Source organism: Suncus etruscus, chromosome 14, assembly GCF_024139225.1.
Source record: "Suncus etruscus isolate mSunEtr1 chromosome 14, mSunEtr1.pri.cur, whole genome shotgun sequence".
In the NCBI taxonomy this organism is placed as follows: domain Eukaryota; kingdom Metazoa; phylum Chordata; class Mammalia; order Eulipotyphla; family Soricidae; genus Suncus; species Suncus etruscus.
The window spans coordinates 3,619,305-3,641,944 of NC_064861.1; the positions used below are offsets into that span (position 1 = coordinate 3,619,305).

At 43.5% G+C, this 22,640-nt stretch overlaps 1 protein-coding gene across 1 annotated transcript in view; it reads left to right on the forward strand.

The window, feature by feature from the left end:
• The window catches only part of TET2 (tet methylcytosine dioxygenase 2), a 70,268-nt gene that overhangs the window by 15,214 nt on the left and 32,414 nt on the right, over positions 1-22,640 (forward strand). Inside the window, exon 2 of the mRNA XM_049786539.1 lies at positions 18,531-18,661. The gene's annotated coding sequence lies outside the window, so the exon portion shown is untranslated. The remainder of the gene's footprint in view (positions 1-18,530; positions 18,662-22,640) is intronic.

Here is a 22,640-nt window from a genome sequence, read left to right on the forward strand (position 1 = left end):
TCATCTTTGGTTTTTGATTATTATTTTGGTTTTGTTTTGGAGACACAGCCAGCATGCTCAGGGGTTACTTCCTGGCAGTGCTTGAGATACTGTATAAGATGCCAGAGATAGAACCTGCTCTGTACTATTCTCAGGCCCTCATATGATGTACACCATCCTTCACCAGAGCACCCTTCCCCCACCATTTCCCTTTCATCCCCCCATCTGTTTCTAGGGCAGACAATTTGCTCTCTCTCTCTCTCTCTCTCTCTCTCTCTCTCTCTCTCTCTCTCTCTCTCTCTCTCTCTCTCTCTCTCCTCCCTCTCTCCTCTTCTCTCCCTCTCCCTCCTCCCACCCTCTCTCCCCACTATTATCAATGGAGGGTTGCCTTGTATGTCACTTTTTCCCCTTTCAGCACTGAGTTCTTGTCCAGAGCAATCAGTACCAGCTGTCATTGTCCTAGTAGTCCACTCTCTAACTGCACTCACCACTCTTTGTGGTGAGCTTCCTACCCTGGATTGGACATCCTGGCCTTTAATTCTATTGTCTCTGGATATTGTTACCAAACTGTCTTTATTTTTCTTACATCCCACAAATGAGTGAGATTATTCTATGTCTATCTCTTTCCCTCTGACTAATTTCACTCAGCATAATAGCCTCCATGTTTATCCATTATATATGTGGATATATATTGATATATATGCATTATAAACAAATTTCATGACTTCATTTTTCTAATGGCTCAGAGTATTTCATTGTGTAGATATACCACAGTTTTGTTAGTCACTCATTTGTTGTCAGGCACCAGGGTTCTTTCCATAGTCTGAATACAACTGTATTTAACATAGGAGTGCTGAGGGCATTTTTTGTATTGTGTTCCTGGGGCTTATCCCTAGGGATCCTATTGCTGGATCATAAATAATCTCAAGTACTAGTTTTTTGAGGGATGTCTATATTGTTCCCCAAAAAGGCTGGACCAGTCTGTATTCCACCAGCAGTGAAAGAGCCCCTTTCTCACCACATCTACACCAACACTGGTTGTTCTTGTTTTTTGTGTGTGATGTATGCTAGTTTCTGTGGTGTGAGATGCAATCTCATTGTTTTGATTTGCATTTCCCTAATGATAAGTAAGTGGAGTAATTTTTTCATGTCCCTTTTGGCCATCTGTATTTCTTCTCAGAGGAAATGTCTGCATTTCTTCTCCCCATTTTCTTTGGGATTAGATTTATTTTTTCTTGTAAAGTTCAATCAGTGCCTTGTATATCTTAGATATTAACACATTATCTGAGAGGTATAGGGTGAATAGTTTCTTCCCTTCCATGTATCCTAGTCATTATTTCCTTTGAAGTGCAGAAGCTTCTCAGTTTAATGGAGTCCCATTTGTTTATCTTTGCTTCCACTTGCTTGGCCAGTGGTGCTTTATAAATAAAGCCAGTAACATCAGAACCAAGATAGAGAACTTGCCTATGAAGTCAGTCCCTGGTGAGGTCAGATACTGGGCCAGTAGATTCACAAAGAATCATCCAACAGCCACTTGTTTATTGTAGGTTGGAAATGGACACATACATTAGGGAAGAATAAGGTTTGGACTTTGGGTCAGCCAATCAGGTAAGATGTGCTAGGGGATTACAACAGGGTGTGCTTCTGTGTTTAGGGAATACAGGATAAGGGGATTAGGAAAGCATAGAGTGTGCTCTGAATATTAAAACAGGTTGAGGGCCAGAGAGATAGCGCAGCAGGGTAGGGTGTTTGCCTTGTATGCAGCCAAGCCAGGACAGATAGTGGTACCCCATATGGTCCCGGCCCCCCCATGCCTGTTGGGTGATTTCTGAGTGTAGAGCCAGGAGTAACCCCAGAGTGCTGCCGGGTCTGACCCAAAAACAAAAACAAAAAACAAAAAAAAGGTTATGTGTTTAAAGTGATTAGCTACGTCTCCCCCTTCTTAACTTTATAGAAAATTGCAGAAATAGAAGGTAAAACAGTAATTCATGCCCTAAGAAAAAGGTGGATGTTTCTCTCTAAAAGATAAAAGGGGCGGCAGTTTTTTGCATTGTATTAGCAAAAATTGGGAAAAATAGAAAGAAAATACTTTTGACCTAAAAACAGGGTGTCCCTACCCATAAAACAGCCTGCCATAAGACCAACTACAGGCTCCCGGCATACTAATTTGTCTAACCCCAAGTCTTTCTTCATGGTCCTAAGAAAGTTTCTCCTCAATCACAGTTGTTGCAGTTATAAGGGCTTCATTAAATAGAGATCTTGGTGTTCGCACAGATCCTATGTCCAAGTCAGGGTGTCTTGAAGCATCTCCTGGTATCATCTTACTGTTAGGTTGCAAGGCAGGGAAATCATCTGCCTTGAAAGCAAGTCATTGTTGATTTCCACTGCATCTTTAGGTGGCAAGTGGGTGCCAAGGCAGTTCTAGGTCCTGTCATGGCAGAAGGTCGAGTCCTGGTGTAGGAGCAGAAAACCCCATGCTGGTTCCAAATATGGGATCCAAGGTTTAGGGATGATCTGCTGTTGTCCAGGCAACTGAAGCCTAAATAAAATCACTATGGCAAATGTTCAGAGTTGAAGGCCCCCCTGTAACAAAAAAAAAATTGAAGTTTCCATTCTTTATAGATAGAAACTCCTATATCTAAAATTTCTCCATTTTCATGCACCCATGCAAAAAGAACAATGCCACAGGACACTATTGTAGCCTAATTCTATAAAAAACACAAAACTCAAAGGATATAATCTATACTATCTACTATGAATTCCTACTAGCAAATCCAAAGAGAAGTGGGGAAACTATATCCTTATAATAAAATGTACAATAAAGAATTGTACATATTGAGAAAACACACCTAAGAAATAACAAGGAAGGTATACATATCCCCTTTAAGTCTTTTGAAATAGACTGAGAAGAGAATAAATTCCTGATCACATCTTTAGTCGGCAATGTGGTCTTGTGGAGTCCAATAAAATGGCTCACTGCAGTCATGGATCAGGAAATGTCCTAGAGCTAAGGGTCTCTCAAAAGCCAAAACAAGTTGCATGCAACAGTCCATGGTAAAGGAGAGTGGGAGAAAAGGTGACTGCTGAGAACATATCAGTCACAGCAGCGGAATCGTCTTCCTGGGAGAAAAAAAAATGGCTATATACCAGAAGGAAAGGCTGTATACAAATAGATATTACATACAATATGGACAGATATTAAACAGACATAGAGGTGACCACCACACACACATTCACACACAGATGGACAAAAAGATTGATCCATACATTGCATTTGGAAAACTGACCCAGTTGGAATGGGTCAAAGTGCTTATCATATCAAGTGGCATATCAAGTGAAAGTTTTACAATTTCTTAGAGTAATCAGTGTTGATATAGGAGAACTTCGCTGAAAAAGGCCTCATGGTTAGAGCATGCATAGAATATTCTTAAAAACTATTAAAGGCTAGAATACTAAGTATGGTAATGAGCATTGTCAAAAGAGTCTACTACTTGGAGTATTGTATCTGATGACTCGAGCATCCAGGTTCCTTTCCTGAAGGCAAACTGAGAACAAAGACATATGATATAGTAGAAAATTAGCATGAATTAATAAATTGCAAAAACATACTCAATGACTGACCACTGTAGTAAGAGTTCTTGGCATTTAGATGCCTTATCCAAGGATATCTACTTAATCTAAAGATCTGTATCTTTTGATGCAGATCTCTTTGAAGTACAAAAAAGAATATAAGCTGCTGAAGATTTCACAGATGAGGTGGAGATTTCTGAAACTTCTAGAATGATCAGCAAATTTATTGTAGTACTGAGTTCATATAACAAGTTTTCATAAATTATGAAATCTGGTAAGTTAAGGACCACTTTCCTCATGTACAGAATAGAGGTCCTGGAACTGGTCATTTCCACTTCCTCAGTGTGTGGTGTCAGCTTATTGTCTCAGTTTTCTGTTGGAGTTGCAGTTTGTTTCCTGTCTGTGGAGGGGCAGCTTATAGTCTTATCATGTGCCTGTGTCCTGAGTTTTTTTTTATTTGTGAGAATCCTGCTTCTGACATGGCATAGTGGGACCCAGAGTTTCTTGGCAGTGTTGCCATCTTGAAAACATAGAATATTTTTTTCTTCAAATAAGGAGACTACCAGCAATCTATACATTATCAATTTTCAACCAAATAGATAAATTAATTTTGTTATTTTTTTTGTTGTTGTTCCTTTTTTGTTATGCTTTGTTTTTGCACCTAAGCAGCTTCTTTTTTTTTTTTTTTTTTTTTTTTTTTTTGGTTTTTGGGCCACACCCGGTGACGCTCAGGGGTTACTCCTGGCTATGCGCTCAGAAGTCGCTCCTGGCTTGGGGGACCATATGGGACACCGGGGGATCGAACCGGGGATCGAACCGCGGTCCGTCCAAGGCTAGCGCAGGCAAGGCAGGCACCTTACCTTTAGCGCCACCACCCGGCCCCCCCTAAGCAGCTTCTTAAAAGTGTCTTTCACAGCTGTGCAGGACTATTCTTGAGGTAAATTCAGGAAGTTTAGTGAAAATGTTTAGGTTAAAATGTCTTATATTTTGGGGCCGCAAAGATAATACAGCGGTGTTTGTCTTGCAAGCAGCGGATCCAGGACCTAAGGTGGTTGATTCGAATCCCAGCATCCCATACGGTCCCTGTGCCTGCCAGGAGCTATTACTGAACAGATAGCCAGGAGTAACCCCTGAGTACCGCTGGATGTGGCCCAAAAACAAAAAAAATGTCTTATATTTTAATAATTGAGTTTTGAGGATTCATGAGCTCCTTCAACTATGACTTGTTCTATACAGTGATATGTTTGTTTTGCTATTCTTTGCAAAATGATTGAAAAGTTTTACTGATTTAGGTGGGGTCATTGTTCATTTTATAAGAATTGGGGGACATAACAGTAAAACATTGTAGCATAAAGGTGCAAACACCTTTTGCTCTTTTTGAAGTCCCCAGATAAAGTTTAATATGTCTTGGTGAGCACATGGAGATAGGGTTGTTTTTTTTTTTTTAAAGAAGTTGGTATGTGTAATATCCATTTGCCATAATTAATTTGTCTATAAACCTTGGTTAGCCTCAGCTTTATGTGTTCTTTTATTCAAAGGCATGCAAATGGTACATTTATCTACAATCTGTCTGGTTTGCCTCCATGGAATCTGATGGTTCATATGCAGGAGGCAGGATTTGTAGTCTTACATGTTCTTTAGCAGGTAACTTAAATATTGGCATGGCTAAATGTGACCAGTTTGATTTTCTTGAGCCATCAGCCCTGAGAAGCCAGAGTGAGTTTTATGTGAGTGATGAAAATTGGCTCAAAACGTTTTTGCAGTAGATCTGACAATCTGGCTATGAGCATTTAAAGAGGCTGTTATAGTGCATGGGGAACAATCCTACCATGTATGCTGAATTGTTTACGATGTTGCATAGCTCTAAAACATGTGATAGTAATTTAAAGTAGCAAGTTTCATTTGTTGAGCAGATTTGTAATTTGTTATTTCCTGATGATGACCCATCAATGTAAACTAAGAGGTGGCAGGTATAGGGGAAGAACGGATAGTAAAGAAGATTATAAAATGTGTCCTTTTGAAGAAATCCCAGAACTTGCCAGCCAGATAATGGCAGGAAACTTCTTATAAAAAGTATGATTGGACTCATTGAAGGGGCTCACTGACAGGTAATAAGCATTCTACTTCCTTGTTTGAAATTGGCAGCACTATTATTTCAGATTCAAAACCTATTAAAAAAACCACTCTGAGCCTTGCTTTGATGATAAGAGCATTGACCAATTCCAAATAGGGCACAAATATGCGAGATTGCTTGTTGTGTAAATACACTCATTTCAGAGGCCCAGACAGCTGAGCAATAGAATGAGGAGTTGCAGAAATGAAAAGCCACACCTCTCTCCAGGTATGACCTGGAATGATAGGGCTTTTGGAGTGGGTTCATGAAGAAATCCAATTTTTTTTGGCCCTTTTGAGTTAAACACCTGGTGCTATTTAAGTATGGCTCTCTCTCTAGTGTGCTGAATAAGTTCTGAGTTCAGAGTTTGGAATCCCAAGGGGAGGGCTAGATCCTATTTATATTACCTAAGAATTTTTGAATATCAAAGATTCTTTAGATTACTGGTGTATGCTCAAATACAAAACTCAAGTATTGAAATGGAGGCAAAGTCTGGATATTTTTCCTGTGGCTATTGTTAAAGCAGCAACCTAAAAGCAACTGATGACATATTCATACAAATTCTCTGTGCTAGAGCAGGCCATCAGAAGTCATCTATATAGTGTGCCGAATATGCTTGGGAAACTTTTTGTAATTTGGACTTAAGACAACATCAATAAAATATTGACACATGGCGGGTTAGTTCGCCACACCCTGAGGTAAAACTGTCTATTGAAACCACTGCATGGGGGCTCTATTATGGAGAGAGGGAACTGAAACGGCAAACTGCTTTCTGTCTTTTTAGGTGAATGGAAATATTTTATATATAAAAGCTGGGCCCATAAGGTGGTTGGTTCAAATCCCGGTGTCCCATATGGTCCCCCGTGCTTGCCAGGAGCTATTTCTGAGCAGACAGCCAGGAGTAACCCCTGAGTACCTCTGGGTATGACCCCCCCAAAAAACAAACAAACAAACAAACAAACAAAAAAGCAACCTCTTAAGTCAATTACTATTAAGGACCAATCTTTTAGAATGGCTACTCATGTGGGAAAGCCATTCTACTATGATTTCCTCATAGGAACCATGAATGCATTGATAGCTCCTAAATCAGTTAATAATCTCCAGCCACCTGATTTCTTTTTTTTTTTGGGGGGGGGGCCCACAACCGGCGATGCTCAGGGGTTACTCCTGGCTGTCTGCTCAGAAATAGCTCCTGGCAGGCACGGGGGACCATATGGGACACGGGATTCGAACCAACCACCTTTGGTCCTGGATCGGCTGCTTGCAAGGCAAACACCGCTGTGCTATCTCTCCAGGCCCGCCACCTGATTTCTTTTTCTTTCTTTCTTTCTTTCTTTCTTTCTTTCTTTCTTTCTTTCTTTCTTTCTTTCTTTCTTTCTTTCTTTCTTTCTTTCTTTCTTTCTTTCTTTCTTTCTTTCTTTCTTTCTTTCTTTCTTTCTTTCTTTCTTTCTTTCTTTCTTTCTTTCTTTCTTTCTTGTATTATTATAGGGGATTTTTCCTTAAAAAATGAGGTTAAATGTTCTTAGCTGCTTGTCAACTAAGTTTATCAGCCTCTCTAGCCTCTCATGAGCCTTTGGTGATTGCAGATTGGAACATTTGATTTCCATTTGATAGGAATGGGTTCTGGTTGTTTTAACACAGTGCCTTCAATTAAAAAGGTGAAACCTCTGAGCTGTTGGGCTGGTGTTTTGGCGATAATGCGAATCATCTGAGCTGGTGAAATGAGAAGGTCTTGGGCAAGGGATGTGATATCCCCTCCCACCCCATTCCTTATGCAAATCACAACCCCAGAAGTTCATGGAAACTGGAGCTACATGTGGTCAAAAAAACCCAGCTTGTTGGTTTTCTGATCCTAAGCACTTCACAAACACATACTGGGGTCAACACATCATGTATTCCTTCTAGGTTATAAAATATATTCTGCAAAGCACAATTTTGGGGAAGTGTTTTAAAGCAAGCATATAAATTTCGGTTCCAGAGTCAAACATTTCTTTCAAACTTCCCTGAATTTCAAGAGTTAACACTGGTTTTTCTTCTTTAAGCTTAGCAGTAAAAGCTAAGGTTTATACTTTCAAAATCCCCTTCCTTACTACATTCTGATTTGCCAGGCATAACATAAGGAAGTATCAAAATTTGAGCTATGTTTTCACCTTTCTTAAAAGTCCAAACTGAGGGCTGGAGCAGTGGTACATGTGGTAGGGCATCTGCCTTGCACGCGCCAACCTAGGACAGACCACAGTTCTATCTGCTAGTGTCCCATATGGTCTCCCAAGCCAGGATTTCTGAGTGCATAGCCAGGAGTAACTCCTGAGTGTCACTGGGTGTTGGCCCAGAAACCAATAAATAAGTAAATAAATAAATAAATAAATAAATAAATAAATAAATAAATAAAAAGTTTAAACTGTGGGCACTGAGACAAGAACTATTATTTCCTCAAAGTGGCCCAAATCTATAATCTCCAGATGAACAGAAATGCCTTTAAGACAGACTTCTTCCCTTTATCAGACCCACAGTTCCTGAAGGAATTGGCCCTTTTATGCCAGATCTTATCTTGTGAGGGCAATGAACTGGTATTATGTTTAGTTCTTCAGGGCAGGGTATATTGAGGGCACAGCTTTCTAAGTGGCAAACTTTAATCTTATGCTGTGTAGTTCTCTTGGGCTTGGCTGGGAAGCTGAATTATTGATGAAAAAGTTCTGGGAATGGGTTTGACATCTGGCTCACTTTCCTGAGACAGGATGATTAAATCTTGGCCTCAAGGATGCATCCTGCAATCTTTACATAAATGTCCCACTTTGTCACAGTTAAAGTATCTGACCTGAACTTGCTGGGCTGGTTTTGGACCCCTTCCCTCCTAGCTTGTGATATGATAAGAAGATAAGAAAACATCTCTAGCCCAATGGAATCCTTTGCTACACCTCAGGCGAAGTCCCGGTGGTCTCCTTGTGCAGAATCTACTAAGCAAATAATTGTATCCAGTCTGGTTCCCCAGAGTTTGCATTTGAATAGCATGGATTGATAAAGGTGAACTGTATTTTCCAACATTCCTACTGGGACACAATATAGTCTGATAATTTTCATTGGCATTGTCAAAGGCTAATGTTTTTGTCAGGACCTGTTGTGCTACTGTTTCATTAATCTACCTCCAGATAGCCTCTGTCAGTTTCCCTCAATTCTTCATATGGCTCAGAAGCTCCTGAAAATCTAGTACTGCTACCCTGAAAACCAGAATCAATTTTTCCCTAAGCCTTCAATGTGAGCTCTCTGACAAGTAAACCAGTGGGTAATTTTGCCTGCTTATTTATTTCTGAGATCTCCCCTTCTCCTAGTAACAGCTCAGTTTATTGTAGATGGGAAATGGATACTTATATTAGTTAAGTGTAAGTTGTGGACTCTGTCAGCCAATCAGGTAGGATGTGGAAGGAATTAAAACAGGGTGTGTACTTCTGTGTTTAGGGAAGACAGAGTAAGAGGATTAGGGAAAGTAGGGTGTGTGCTCTAGACGTTAAAATGATTAGCTTCAGTGTTTTACCTTTGAAGATGCCTTTAGTCTCAGTATCAAGGTGTGGTCTGCCTACATTTTCCAGGTTTGATATCAAGGTGTTCAATACATTTTGATTTGACCTTTGTACATAAGGATAGATCTGAGTTCATTTGTTTTGCATGTTTGTGACCATTTTTCCCAGAACTACTTTTTTTTTTTTTTTAATTTGGGTTTTTGGGTCACACCCGGCAGTTCTCAAAGGTTACTCCTGGCTCTATGCTCAGAAATCGCTCCTGGCAGGCACAGGGGACGATAATGGGTGCTGGGATTCGAACCATTGTCCTTCTGTATGAAGGACATACCGGCCCCACCAGAACCACTTCTTAAAGAGGCTTTCTTTGTTCCACTTTTTATCTTTCACTTTATCAAAAATTACTGTTCATAAACTTGCACCTTCATCTCTGGATATGAAAGTGTATTCCATTAATTTGAGGTTCTGTTTCATTCCAGTAATCGGGCTGTTTTAATGACTACTGTTTTTGTTCTTTTTAAATATATATTGTTTATTGAAAAAAAGGGAGATAAACATTTAACGAGAAACTGAAATCTTTTATGGTAAAAGACACAGTAAAAAAAGAAAACAAAGAAATGACCACTGTTTTTATAGTGCAGTTTTAAGTAGGGAAAAGTGAGTCCTCTTTTTTTTTTTTTTTTTTGCCAAGCATTGCTTTAGCTAGCTATTCATGGATGTTTATTGCTCCATATAAATTTCAGAAGCATTTGTTCCACTTCTTTTAAAAAATAGTTTGGGAATTTTTATAGGGATTACATTAAATCTGCACAATGTTTTAGGAAGTATTGACATTTAAATGATGTTTATCCACTAGTCCATGAGCAGAGTACAGGTCTCCACTTCATTGTATTTTTTTTTTCAGCCACACCTGGTGACTGATGCTCAGGAGTTATTTCTGGCTATGTGCTCAAAAATCACTCCTGGCTTGGGGGACCATATGGGATGCCAGGGGATCAAACCTTGGTTTGGCCTTACCACTTGTGCTCACCTTTTTTGGCCCCTTCATTGTATTTTTGTTGTTGTTTGTTTTGATTTTGGGGTCACACCCGCCTGCTCTCAGGGGTTACTCCTGGCTTTCCGCTCAGAAATCACTCCTGAGGGCCAGAGAAAGCACAGCTGTAGGGCTTTTGCCTTGCAAGCAGCCGACCCAGGACCAAGGTGGTTTGAATCCTGGCATCCCATATGATTCCCCTAGCCTTCCAGGAGCGATTTCTGAGCAGAGAGCCAGGAGTAAATGCTGAGCGCTGCCGGGTGTCGCCCAAAAAAACAAACAAAAAAAAATGAAAAAGGTACAGGGGGGACGATATGGGATGCTGGGATTTGAACCACCTTCAGTCCTGAATTCAGATGCCTCACCACTGTATTATCTCTCCGGTCCCAAGTATTTATTTCTTGAAGCAGTGTTTTATAGTTTTTCTTAGAGCCCTTTCACCTCTTTAAGTCTCCAAGTGAATGAGACTGCTTTTCTTTAATATCTTCTCTTTTCTTATTTTTGTATAGAAGAACCAGAAATTGTTGAATATTAACTTTGTAGTCTGCCACTTTAATCTACAAGTCTATTGTTTCTAGATGCTTCTTTGTGAATTATTTAGGATTTTCTAGATACAGTATCATGTCATCTGTTAACAGGAATTTCACTTCCTTTCCTATCTGGATGTCCTTGAAATCTTTTCCTTGTTTGATTGCTATGGCAAGTACTTCCGGTACTATAGTGAATCGACATGTTGAGAGGGGCAACCTTGCCTTGTGCCAGATCTTAGTTGAAAGCCTTTTAGTTTTTCCACATTGAATATTATATTCACAATGGGTTTGTAATAAAAGGCTTTGACATTGAGGAAAATTCCTTCCATTATTATTTTTGAGAGTTTTTATTATGAATGGTGCTTGACCTTGTCAAATGCTTTCTTTTTTTATATATATTTTATTTAAACACCTTGATTACATACATGATTGTGTTTGGGTTTCAGTCATGTAAAGAACACCACCCATCACCAATGTCCCAAATCTCCCTCCTCCCCACCGACCCCCGCCTGTACTCTAGACAGGCTTTAATTTCCCTCATACATTCTCATTATTAGGACAGTTCAAAATGTAGTTATTTCTCTAACTAAACTCATCACTCTTTGTGGTGAGCTTCCTGAGGTGAGCTGTAACTTGCAGCTCTTTTTTCTTTTGTGTCTGAAAATTATTATTGCAAGAATGTCTTTCATAGGGCCCAGAGAGATAGCACAGGGGTCTTTGCCTTGCAAGCAGCCGATCCAGGACCAAAGGTGGTTGGTTTGAATCCCGGTGTCCCATATGGTCCCCCGTGCCTGCCAGGAGCTATTTCTGAGCAGACAGCCAGGAGTAACCCCTGAACACTGCTGGGTGTGACCCAAAAACAAAAAAAACAAAACAAAACAAAAAAAAACAACAAAAAAAAGAATGTCTTTCATTTTTTTTAAAATCCATAGATGAGTGAGACCATTCTGAGTTTTTCTCTCTCTCTGACTTATTTCACTCAGCATAATAGATTCCGTGTACATTCATGTATAGGAAAATTTCATGACTTCATCTCTTCTGACAGCTGCATAATATTCCATTGTGTATATGTACCACAGTTTCTTTAGCCATTCATCTGTTGAAGGGCATCTTGGTTGTTTCCAGAGTCTTGCTATGGTAAATAGTGCTGCAATGAATATAGGTGTAAGGAAGGGGTTTTTGTATTGTATTTTTGTGTTTCTAGGGTATATTCCTAGGAGTGGTATAGCTGGATCATATGGGAGCTCGATTTCCAGTTTTTGGAGGAATCTCCATATCGCTTTCCATAAAGGTTGAACTAGACTGCATTCCCACCAGCAGTGGATAAGAGTTCCTTTCTCTCCACATCCCTGCCAACACTGTTTATTCTCGTTCTTTGTGATGTGTGCCATTCTCTGTGGTGTGAGGTGGTACCTCATAGTTGTTTTGATTTGCATCTCCCTGATGATTAGTGATGTGGAGCATTTTTTCATGTGTCTTTTGGCCATTTGTATTTCTTCTTTGTCAAAGTGTCTGCATTTCTTCTCCCCATTTTTTGATGGGATTAGATGTATTTTTCTTGTAAATTTCTGTCAGTGCCTTGTATATTTTGGAGATTAGCCCCTTGTCTGATGGGTATTGTGTGAATAGTTTCTCCCACTCAGTGGATGGCTCTTGTATCCTGGGAGCTTTTTTTTTTTGAGGTGCAGAAGCTTCTCAGTTTAATATATTCCCATCTGTTAATCTCTGCTTTCACTTGCTTGGAGAGTGCAGTTTCCTCCTTGAAGATGCCTGTAGTCTCAATGTCCTGGAGTGTTTTGCCTACGTGTTCTATATATCTTATGGTTTTGGGTCTGATATCGAGGTCTTTAATCCATTTGGATTTTACCTTCATACATGATGTTAGCTGGGGGTCTAAGTTCAATTTTTTGCAAGTGGCTAGCCAGTTGTGCCAACACCACTTGTTGAAGAGGCTTTCTTTGCTCCATTTAGGATTTCTTGCTCCTTTATCAAACATTAGGTGATTGTATGTCTGGGAAACATTTTCTGAGTATTCAAGCTGATCTGAGGGCCTGTCCTTACTCCAATACCATGCTGTTTTGATAACTATTGCTTTGTAGTAAAGTTTAAAGTTGGGGAAAGTAATTTCTCTCTCTGTGGGATTCGTCATTGTGACTAGGATGTGTCTTGGGGTATTTTTTCTGGGGGTCTCTTTTGGTTGGTACTCTTCGAGCATGCAGGATTTGATCACATATTTTCTTTAGCTCTGGAAGTTTCTCTTTAATGATGTTCTTGACCATTGATTCTTCCTGAAAATTTTCTTCCTGGGTCTCTCGGACTCCAATGATTCTTAAGTTGTTTCTGTTGATCTTATCATAGACTTCTGTTTTCATCTGTTCCCATTCTTTGACTAATTTTTTCACTATCTGTTCATTTGCTTTAAGTTTTTTTCCCAATCTCTCTTGCTGTATGGAATTGTTATGTGTCTCATCTTCCACAGCACCAAGTCTATTCTCAGCTTCTGATACCCTGTCCTAGAGCTTATCCATTTTGCCATTCACTTCGTTTACTGAGTTTTTCAGGCCTGTTAGTTGACTCCTTTTCAGGAGTTGACTCCTTTTCCTGTTAGTTGGCTCCTTTTCAGCCAAAAGTCTATCTCCTCTGATAATAGTATGAGGCCCTCGCCCTTTTTTTTGGGGGGGGGTCACACCCAGCAGCGCTCAGGGATCGCTCCTGGCAGGCTTTGGGGACCATATGGGATTCCGAGATTCGAACCACCGTTCTTCTGCATGCAAGGCAAACACTTTACCTCCATGCTATCTCACTGCCGCCCCCCAGCCTTTTTAAGGGAGTTGTCTGCTTGAATAAATATTCTCCAACCTTTAACTTTGAATCTATATTTTCTCTGACTGTGTTTCTTGCAGGCAGAAAAACACTGGATTCAGATTTTTTATTTTTTTTTATTTTTTAATTTTTTTTGGTTTTTGAGTCACACCCAGCAGTGCTCAGGGGTTACTCCTGACTCTACACTCAGAAATAGCTCCTGGCAGGCTCAGGGGACCATATGAGATGCTGGTATTCAAACCACCATCCTTCTGATGCAAAGCAAACACCCTACCTCCATGCTATCTCTCTGGCCCCAAGGATTTAGGTTTTTGATCCATTTTACCCCACTCTGTTTCTTAACTGGTGCTTTTAGTCCATCTCAATGGTTTTTAAATTGTAATTAGATTTTATTTTACTGCTTCTGTCTTGGCATCTGGTGTCTCTTCCCCCTCGTTCCATTGCTTCTCTTCTACCAGGAATTATAGATAAGACACCTATTGCTCACACTTGTTGCTCACACATAGCTGCAGTTATGCATTGGACTTCAGGGACCAAGTAAACATTTATAACTAAACTGCCCTTGCTCTGTTCCTGTACAACTATACTAGTTAAACTGGCTGGCTAAAGGGCTACTAGAAAATGCAAACATGATGGAGGCTACTTGGCTACTTAAAGTTTCAAACAGCTGTTGTATAAATAGACTTGGAACTCATGGCCCAGGAGATGAGCTCATCTTCTTCCGACTTCGTCTCAGTTGTTCAGCTGCCAACTTCCTTCTAGTCAAGAAGAAAGCATGATTTTTGGTGTCTCAGCGGTTTCTGTCATGATGAGATAATATTATTCGGCTTGGGTTAGAGATCCCTTGGCATGCATTTCGTAGTGGAAAATTGTATATATATATATATATATATATATATATGATGATTCTTTTTTTTTTTTTTTTTTTTTTGGTTTTTGGTTTTTGGGTCACACCCGGCTGTGCTCAGGGGTTACTCCTGGCTGTCTGCTCAGAAATAGCTCCTGGCAGGCTCGGGGGACCCTATGGGACACCGGGATTCGAACCAACCACCTTTGGTCCTGGATCGGCTGCTTGCAAGGCAAACGCCGCTGTGCTATCTCTCTGGGCCCTATATGATGATTCTTCATGATTAAGTTTTCCACTGCTTTTAAAAAACCTTATGGATTTATTCATTAACTAAATCTTGGGCTGGAGTGATAGCACAGTGGGGAGAGTATTTGCCTTGCACATGGCTGATGCAGGTTTGATCCCCAGGTTCCTCAGTATCTCATATATCTCTCTGAGCCAGACAGGAGTAATTTCTGAGTGCAGAGCCAGGAGTAACCCCTAACTGCTGCGATGTTTGTGCATGCTTTAATTGTTGGTCAGTTTGAGACACATTGAGTTGGAGTAGGCAACTGTAGGCAACACAACAGAAGCTTTATCTGCTTTGTTTCAGCTGGCATTTCCAGTGCCCAGTACAGAGTCAAGGATCCCTTGGCCCCTGGTGGCTTTTGGAGACCAGTGCTTGTAGAGAATCTTTTCATTTCAGAGTTTAGTAGCACAGCAGGGAGGGCATTTCCCTTGCATGCTGCCAACCCAGGTTCTATCCCATTTGGCTTCCTGAGCACTCACAGGAGTTATTCCCGAGCTCAGAACACCCCATCACCACTTGTGTAGTCCCCAAGCAAAACCAAAACAAACCAGAACATTCAAAGGTCCTTAAAGATTACTACTTATCTTGATGCTACAGAATGGAGTTCACTTTTGCGGGACTTCGGTGCTCCCACATCTAAGCTACCCTGCAGCCCTTTGAACCATGCCCCTGGGCTGAGAAAATTGCCTTTCTTTCAGATAAAGCTGCCTGAGATCAGGAATGGAGTGTTGGCATCTTTGGCTTGAATACACAATCCTAGAAGTAGATAATGTTTATTTTTATTTTTGTCATCACACCCTGCGGCTCTCAGGGAGTAACCTCCTGGCTCTGTGCTCAGAAATTGCTCCTGGCAGGCATGGGGGGAACCATATGGGGTTCTGGGATTCAAACCGTTATTCATCCTGGATCAGCTGTGTGTAAGGCAGATGCCTTACCACTGTGCTATCTTTCTGGCCCCAGAAGCAGATAATGGGAGTAATTCAGCCCATTCTCATTTTCTGTGTCTTAGATGAAAAATGGCAATGGGGGGCATTTGGAGAGATAGTACAGGGCTTCAAGAGCTTGCAGACAACCCTAGTTTAATCTGTGTCACCACATGGTCACAGAAACACTGTCCGATGCAGCGAAAGTAATGCCCAGTAGCACGTGAAACTCTGGGTTGGGGCCCAAACAGCAGAATCTAAGGGCCTCTGAAGGGCAGGTTCTGTGCTGCTTCTCCTCATGAGGTTCCCAGAAAACTGGTCCGAGAAGCCACTTCCTTTTCTGCTAGTCTCCTAGCCAGCTTCTTTCTCCATGGGTGAAGACAGCACGTGTGCAGGGTAGAAGTGTTAGCAGTTCTGGGGACTCTAAAGAAGGAGCTTTCAGTCACTTCCAAGACTCTGGTGTCCTCCCTCAGCTCCGCACCTCCCTACAGTCCTGCATGTCTGACTCCATCTGCTTCTCTGCATTCTTCAAAGGCACCTAGGAATTTTCCCACCAGCACCTACATTTAGTGACATTTGTCTGTGTGCAGCGCATAGTCTGATTTTGCCCGAGTCTCTCTCTGGATTGACACTGCCCTTCAAGCTCAGAAGACTCTGAAGCCTTTAAACTCTTCTTTTTTGTTTGCTTGTTTGTTTTGTTTTTTGTTTTTGGGTCACACTGGCAGCGTTCAGGGGTTACTCTCAGGGGTTACTCCTGGCTCTATGCTCAGAAATCACTCCTGGCAGGCCCTGGGGACCATATGGGATGCTGGGGTTTGAACCACTGTCCTGCATGCAAGGCAAATGCCCTACCTCCCTGCTTATCTCTCCGGCCCCTAAACTGTCCTTCTTGAGCCATTGTCTCCTCAGTAGGAGCCTCCTCTTGCCTGGTAAAATCTTGATTTGGCTGGGTTTTTCTTTTTTTCTTTTTTGGTTGGGTTTTTCAAGTTGGCATGTAGTTGGTAGACAGTTATTTTTTCCAATTGTGTGTCCACATTTTAGTAAGTACTGAGGTGATTCTAGCAGTTGTTTCCCACAAAGCTTTCAGAATGCTTTGGAAACATTTTTTTTGTTTTGGTTTTTTTGAGGGGGCCACACCCAGCATTGCTCAGGGGTTACTCCTGGCTGTCTGCTCAGAAATAGCTCCTGGCAGGCACGGGGGACCATATGGGACACTGGGATTCGAACCAACCACCTTTGCTCCTGGATCAGCTGCTTGCAAGGCAAACACCGCTGTGCTATCTCTCCGGGCCCTGGAAACATTTTTAACATTTTTTTTCCTTTGGTACCAGTAGGCCAAACTTTTTTTTTGAATTTTGGGCCACACCCAGAGGTGCATAGGGGTTGTTCCTGGCTCTGCATTTAGGAATCACTCCTCAGGCTAGCTTCTGGGAACCATCTGGGATGGCAGGTATTGAACCCTGGTTAGTCATGTGCAAGGAAACCCTCTTCTTGCTGTTCTATCTCTTCAGTTCCCCCAAATTGTCTTAAGAGAAGCCTACCCATGGCCTCTTGACTGGTTAATTTGTCTTCTAATTCTTCTCTTCATTTACCGTTACATAACTTATCTGTTCATATACATTACAGGCATGTGGCATTTTAGACCAGCACCTGGGCACTATAGGTTTATTGCAAAATATTTTTTCATAAAGCTGGAAGAATAATGAGTTCAGTCTTCTCAGCTACAGATTGTGCACAGGTGCCTTTTTTTTTTTTTTTTTTTTTGGTTATTGGGTCACACCGGCAGCGATCAGGGGCCACTCCTGGCTCCACGCTCAGAAATCTCTCCTGGCAGGCTCGGGGGACCATACAGGATGCCGCGATTCGAACCACCGTCCTTCTGCACGCAAGGCAAACGCCCACCTCCATTCTATCTCTCTGGCCCCCACAGGTTCTTTATATCTGACCTGTCCTTGCGTAGCATTGGACATGCTGCCTTGGATAGACTATCCTGAGTCTAGTCAGAATGTGTGTCTTGCCTAAAGGAGGCCCACATTTGGTCCTTAACACCATGTTGCTCCTCACCCCGTGCACTGGCCAGGTGTGGTTCCCAAACCCGAATGGTGCATTCCAAGTAAATGGGAACCACTTGTGAGCTACATTAGTGCTCACCACGCGCGAGGGCACACTGGTGCGCTTCATCCTGCTTCAGTGAGTGGGCTTTGGACTCGCTCATCCATCAGATGCCCCCAATCAGACACTCACCCATCAGACCCTGCCGTCCCCCTCTTAGGCGTCTCCAGTCAGACCTCCCCCAGTCAGCCGCCCTGACCCTTCCATCCATCAGAGGCCCCCAGTGAGACTTGCCTCCCAGGCTCTCCCCCCAGGCAGATGTCCCTGTCTGACACAACCCAGAGAGCCCTGCTGGCAAACGGATCCTCCCACTCAGACACCCCTCAGCCAGACGGGGGACAGAGCCTCGCACAGCCCAGGTGCCCACCTGTTCCAGCCCCCGCAGCGCCCTGGCATTCAGAGGGCTGGCCCAGCACCAGGGCTGAGCGGCTGGAGACTGAGGGCACTTTGCTAGCACAGCCCAGGTGCCCTGTTCCAGCCCCCGCAGCGCCCTGGCATTCAGAGGGCTGGCCCAGCACCAGGGCTGAGCGGCTGGAGACTGAGGGCACTTTGCTAGCACAGCCCAGGTGCCCTGTTCCAGCCCCCGCAGCGCCCTGGCATTCAGAGGGCTGGCCCAGCACCAGGGCTGAGCGGCTGGAGACTGAGGGCACTTTGCTAGCTGGGCGACGCGGCGTCTTTTACTGGGTGAAGGATCTGCAGGGCCCCGAGGTTGCTTGACTGCATCCGCATAAGGGGAGCTAAGGGAGAGCCGAGCTTGTGGCCTGGCTAACGGGTCTCTCTGGCTGTTCTTTTCCAGGTCTGTGATTCCTGCAGCTGCCCTGCCAGTGCTGCGACCTGGCCTTTGAACCGCTGCGCACAGAAGCAAAACATGGACTCGGGGGCTGCCCGCGGGCTGTGACTCGGGCCAGGGTGACCAGGGCGCTGCAGGTAGGGCCCTGCACGGCACAGATGGCTTGCAAGGATGGAGCAAGCCCGGTTTAGCTGCTGTCAGCTCGCTCCGCTCTCAACATTGCATCTACGCTCAGGCCGCTGGGCCAGGCATGACGTTTAGGGACTGAGCTTGCATCTACGCTCAGGCCGCTGGGCCAGGCATGACGTTTAGGGTCTGAGCCTGCACTTCTGCTGGCTTCTTGCATGTCTGGTTTTTTGTTTTTTGTTTTTGTTTTTGCTGGAGAAGGGGAGGCTTTATTGGGGTTGCGAATGTCTGAATTCAGCATTAAGAGCCATGCATATACAACAGGAAGCACAAGAAATGTGACACCTCACCCCTGAGTTTTATTCCTGGTCACTTGGTTTCTCATCACTTGCTCTCAGTCCTATGGAAGTGCTAACTGTGAATCTGCTCATGGGAAAGGCAGGCCATCCTCATCCCACCCTTGTCTCCCCCAACCTGAGCTAGTATGTGGAGTGACAGTGGTGAGAGCAACAGGAAGGAGATAACAGATCTCATGGAGCCCTGGTTTCTCCAGTGTTGCTGGAGAAATTTCTCCTTCTGTTTGCTGAGTTTTATTCTTTGGCACACTGAATTGGACTTATCTGCTTTGAATCCAGAAATTTCTCAAACTCCGTCTCACACTAACACAGCTTCCTGGGCTTTTCGTTATATAAGGTAGTTCCCTGTTTTTGCCTTTGAATTTCAGTGCCTTAATGGAATATCTGTTCTTGGCTGCTTCTGCTCCTGCCTAATTTTGTTCATGAACATGATGAAAATTAGCTCCTTGAATGGTTTAAAGTGTTGCATGCCACTTTCAAGGAAACTCAGAGTAAGCTTTCATTAAGAGAGAATAAATTGGGACCGGGAAGGTGGCGCTAGAGGTAAGGTGTCTGCCTTGCAAGCACTAGCCAAGGAAGGACCGTGGTTCGATCCCCCGGCATCCCATATGGTCCCCCCAAGCCAGGGGCGATTTCTGAGTGCTTAGCCAGAAGTAACCCCTTAGCATCAAACGGGTGTGGCCCAAAAACCAAAGAAACAAAACAAAGAGAGAATAAATTATCAGCCAGTCTCACAAGGACAAAAATAAGCCCTATCTTTTGAAACTGGTTTTGGAGTCAACTTTTTCTTCTATACATTGCCAATTCAAATTGAACTCTTCAAATAAAACAGAGATCCAAACGTTTTCTTTTTTACTTTTAATATTTATTTCGCTTTTTTAGTTTTGAGGTCACACTAGCTGTGCCATGGCTTACTCCTGGCTACGAATCCCAGATCAATAGTAGGCTCCTTGCCCCTTGTTCTTTCTCCAGCCTTAAGCCCTGATTCTAGGGGAGTCAATGCCACTGACTTTCTCACAGCTACACAAGAGCGCATGGGAAGCAGAAAGAACAAAAAGCAGATTCCCAGTAGTTTCAGTCCCCTTCTACTTCGCCTCCCGTGCTCAAAGTTTAAAACTGAATTAGGGCCTCATTATCTTTTCTACTACTTTTCTTTTTTATTTTTTTATTTTTTATTTTTTTTGGTTTTTGGGCCACACCCGGTGACGCTCAGGGGTTACTCCTGGCTATGCGCTCAGAAGTCGCTCCTGGCTTGGGAGACCATATGGGACGCCGGGGGATCGAACCGCGGCCCGTCCTAGGCTAGCGCAGGTAAGGCAGGCACCTTACCTTTAGCGCCACCGCCCGGCCCTCTACTACTTTTCTGGTGAGAAAATTTGCTGAGTAGGCTCAGTTTTATTGGGGTGTATGTAGGGAGCTAAAGGGGAGGAGGCAGTGGTGAGGAGATTCCAGTGGATCTCCAGTGAGCATTAATCTGTTCTTGGGTATCTTTCTGGATTCTTTGTTGTTGTTGTTGTTGTTGATGATGACGACAACATGAGGACCTCCACAGAGAGAGTGAACAGCAAGACACATTAAAATCAGTCTACTTTCTCCACAGCACTAAACTGTTAGCAAATGAGTAGCAGGTTGAAATCTTTAGAAGGGTGAGAGAGAGGAATGAAGGGAAAATCGGTAAAATGTGTGCCAGCTTAAGATGGTATTTAATAAGCTATAACTCGCACAGCAGAAATACAGATGCCTCATGCATGGTTCTAGCAAAGTTGAGTATACTACAGAGATGCCTCTGTATGAATATTGTGCATACAGTCTCAGCTCTGAGAAACTCATCGGGGGTCAGAGTTTGTCATATAACTCCAAACAAAGTTTGCATCAGATGAAGTCTGTTGGTTTGTTTGTTTTTTTTGGGCCACACCCATAAGATGCTCAGGGGTCACTCCTGGCTAAACGCTCAGAAATTGCCCCTGGCTTGGGGGGACCATATGGGACGCCAGGGGATCGAACCTGGGTCCTTCCTTGGCTAGCGCTTGCAAGGCAGACACCTTACCTCTAGCACCACCTTGCCGGCCCCACATCAGATGAAGTCTGGAATGACTTTTTTTTTTGTGTGTGGTTTTTGGGTCACACTCAGCAGTGCTCAGGGGTTATTCCTGGCCCCACGCTCAGAAATTGCTCCTGGCAAGCACGGGGGACCATATGGGACGCCGGGATTTCAACCGATGACCTCTTGCATGAAAGGCAAATACGTTACCTCCATGCTATCTCTCCGGCCCCTGGAATGACTTTTATAGGAGTCAAGCGTAATAACAAAATCCACTTCACTGTGTAGGGGACTCTTAGCAAAGAGTCTCCAGAGGGTCCTTTGATTTGAGGTGACTACGTACTCGGTGCCCCTTGATTTGGCACAGTCTCACATTCTTCAGGACCCTTACACAGAGCACAGGCTTGGGCATTGCATTTGATGTGACTGGCCTGGCCCTAGAGGCGTCTGACCACTGCTAGGTAGCCTTAAGGAGCCCCGAGACTATGAGTCTGCTCACCAGGAATCCCCAGGAGAGGCACCTGAGAGAGCACCACTTGGGAAGCCCCCCCCCCCCCCCCCCCCCCGCAAATGAGAATAGCCAATTTCACTGTCTTTCTGTGTGTGTGTGTGTCTCCCCTCTTCATTCCCCCTTATTGAAACTAAATGTTTTGTTCATTGGCAGTGAATATATACTCATTTTAAAAGATTTCGCTAAGATAAGTCAGAAATCTTAGTTCAGGGGCCGGAGAGATAGCATGGAGGTAGGGCATTTGCCTTGCATGCAGGCCTGCAGTTCAAATCCCGGCATCCCTTATGGTCCCCGGAGCCTGGCAGGAGCAATTTCTGAGCGTAGAGCCAGGTGTAACCCCCTGAGCGCTTCCGGGTGTGACCCAGAAACCAAAACCAAAACAGAAAAAGAAGAAATCTTAGTTCAGTTGTGGGGACACCAGAAAGCTAGGATTTTTCCTTAGCAATGGAGGTTGGCTGGTCTAGGGTGAGCCCTGTCACTCAGCACATTCCTGGTTCTCATTGTTCTCTATTTCAGCCTTTCATTTACCTGAGGGCGGAGGTAGGTAGCTGCTGCCCAAGGGAAGTCAGAGATCTGAGTCAGGGGTCAGTCCTGTGTCCTCAGTGATGTCTCTGCACTTTGACCCACTGTGTTAACTATGTAAAAGGACCCTTAAAGCCAGCAAGTTTTTGGTGCACTTAGCGTGTGCTGGGTCCTGGCCAGAGACATGTCAGGGGAAGGAGTCCCGGCTGTGTGCTCACAAACTTAGCCACTGCACATTGCTTTTCCTAGGTATCCTTCCCATACCTAACAGCACTTACTCTGTAAAATTCTATTTTTGGGGGTGGGGCACACCCCACAGTGCTTAGGGGTTATTCCTGACTCCGCACTCAGAAACCACTCCTGGCTGGCTCTGGGGACCATATGGGATGCTGGGGGTGACCCCAGGTTGGCCGCATGCAAGGCAAACCCCTTACCGCTGAGCTACTTCTGCCCCAATGCACATGGTCTTTAAAATAAAGTACTCAGTTCAAATGCACAGTTGCCTGGTAGTGGCTGCAGACCAAGTATGGCAGAGCGACCTGCTACAGACTTGTGAGGCC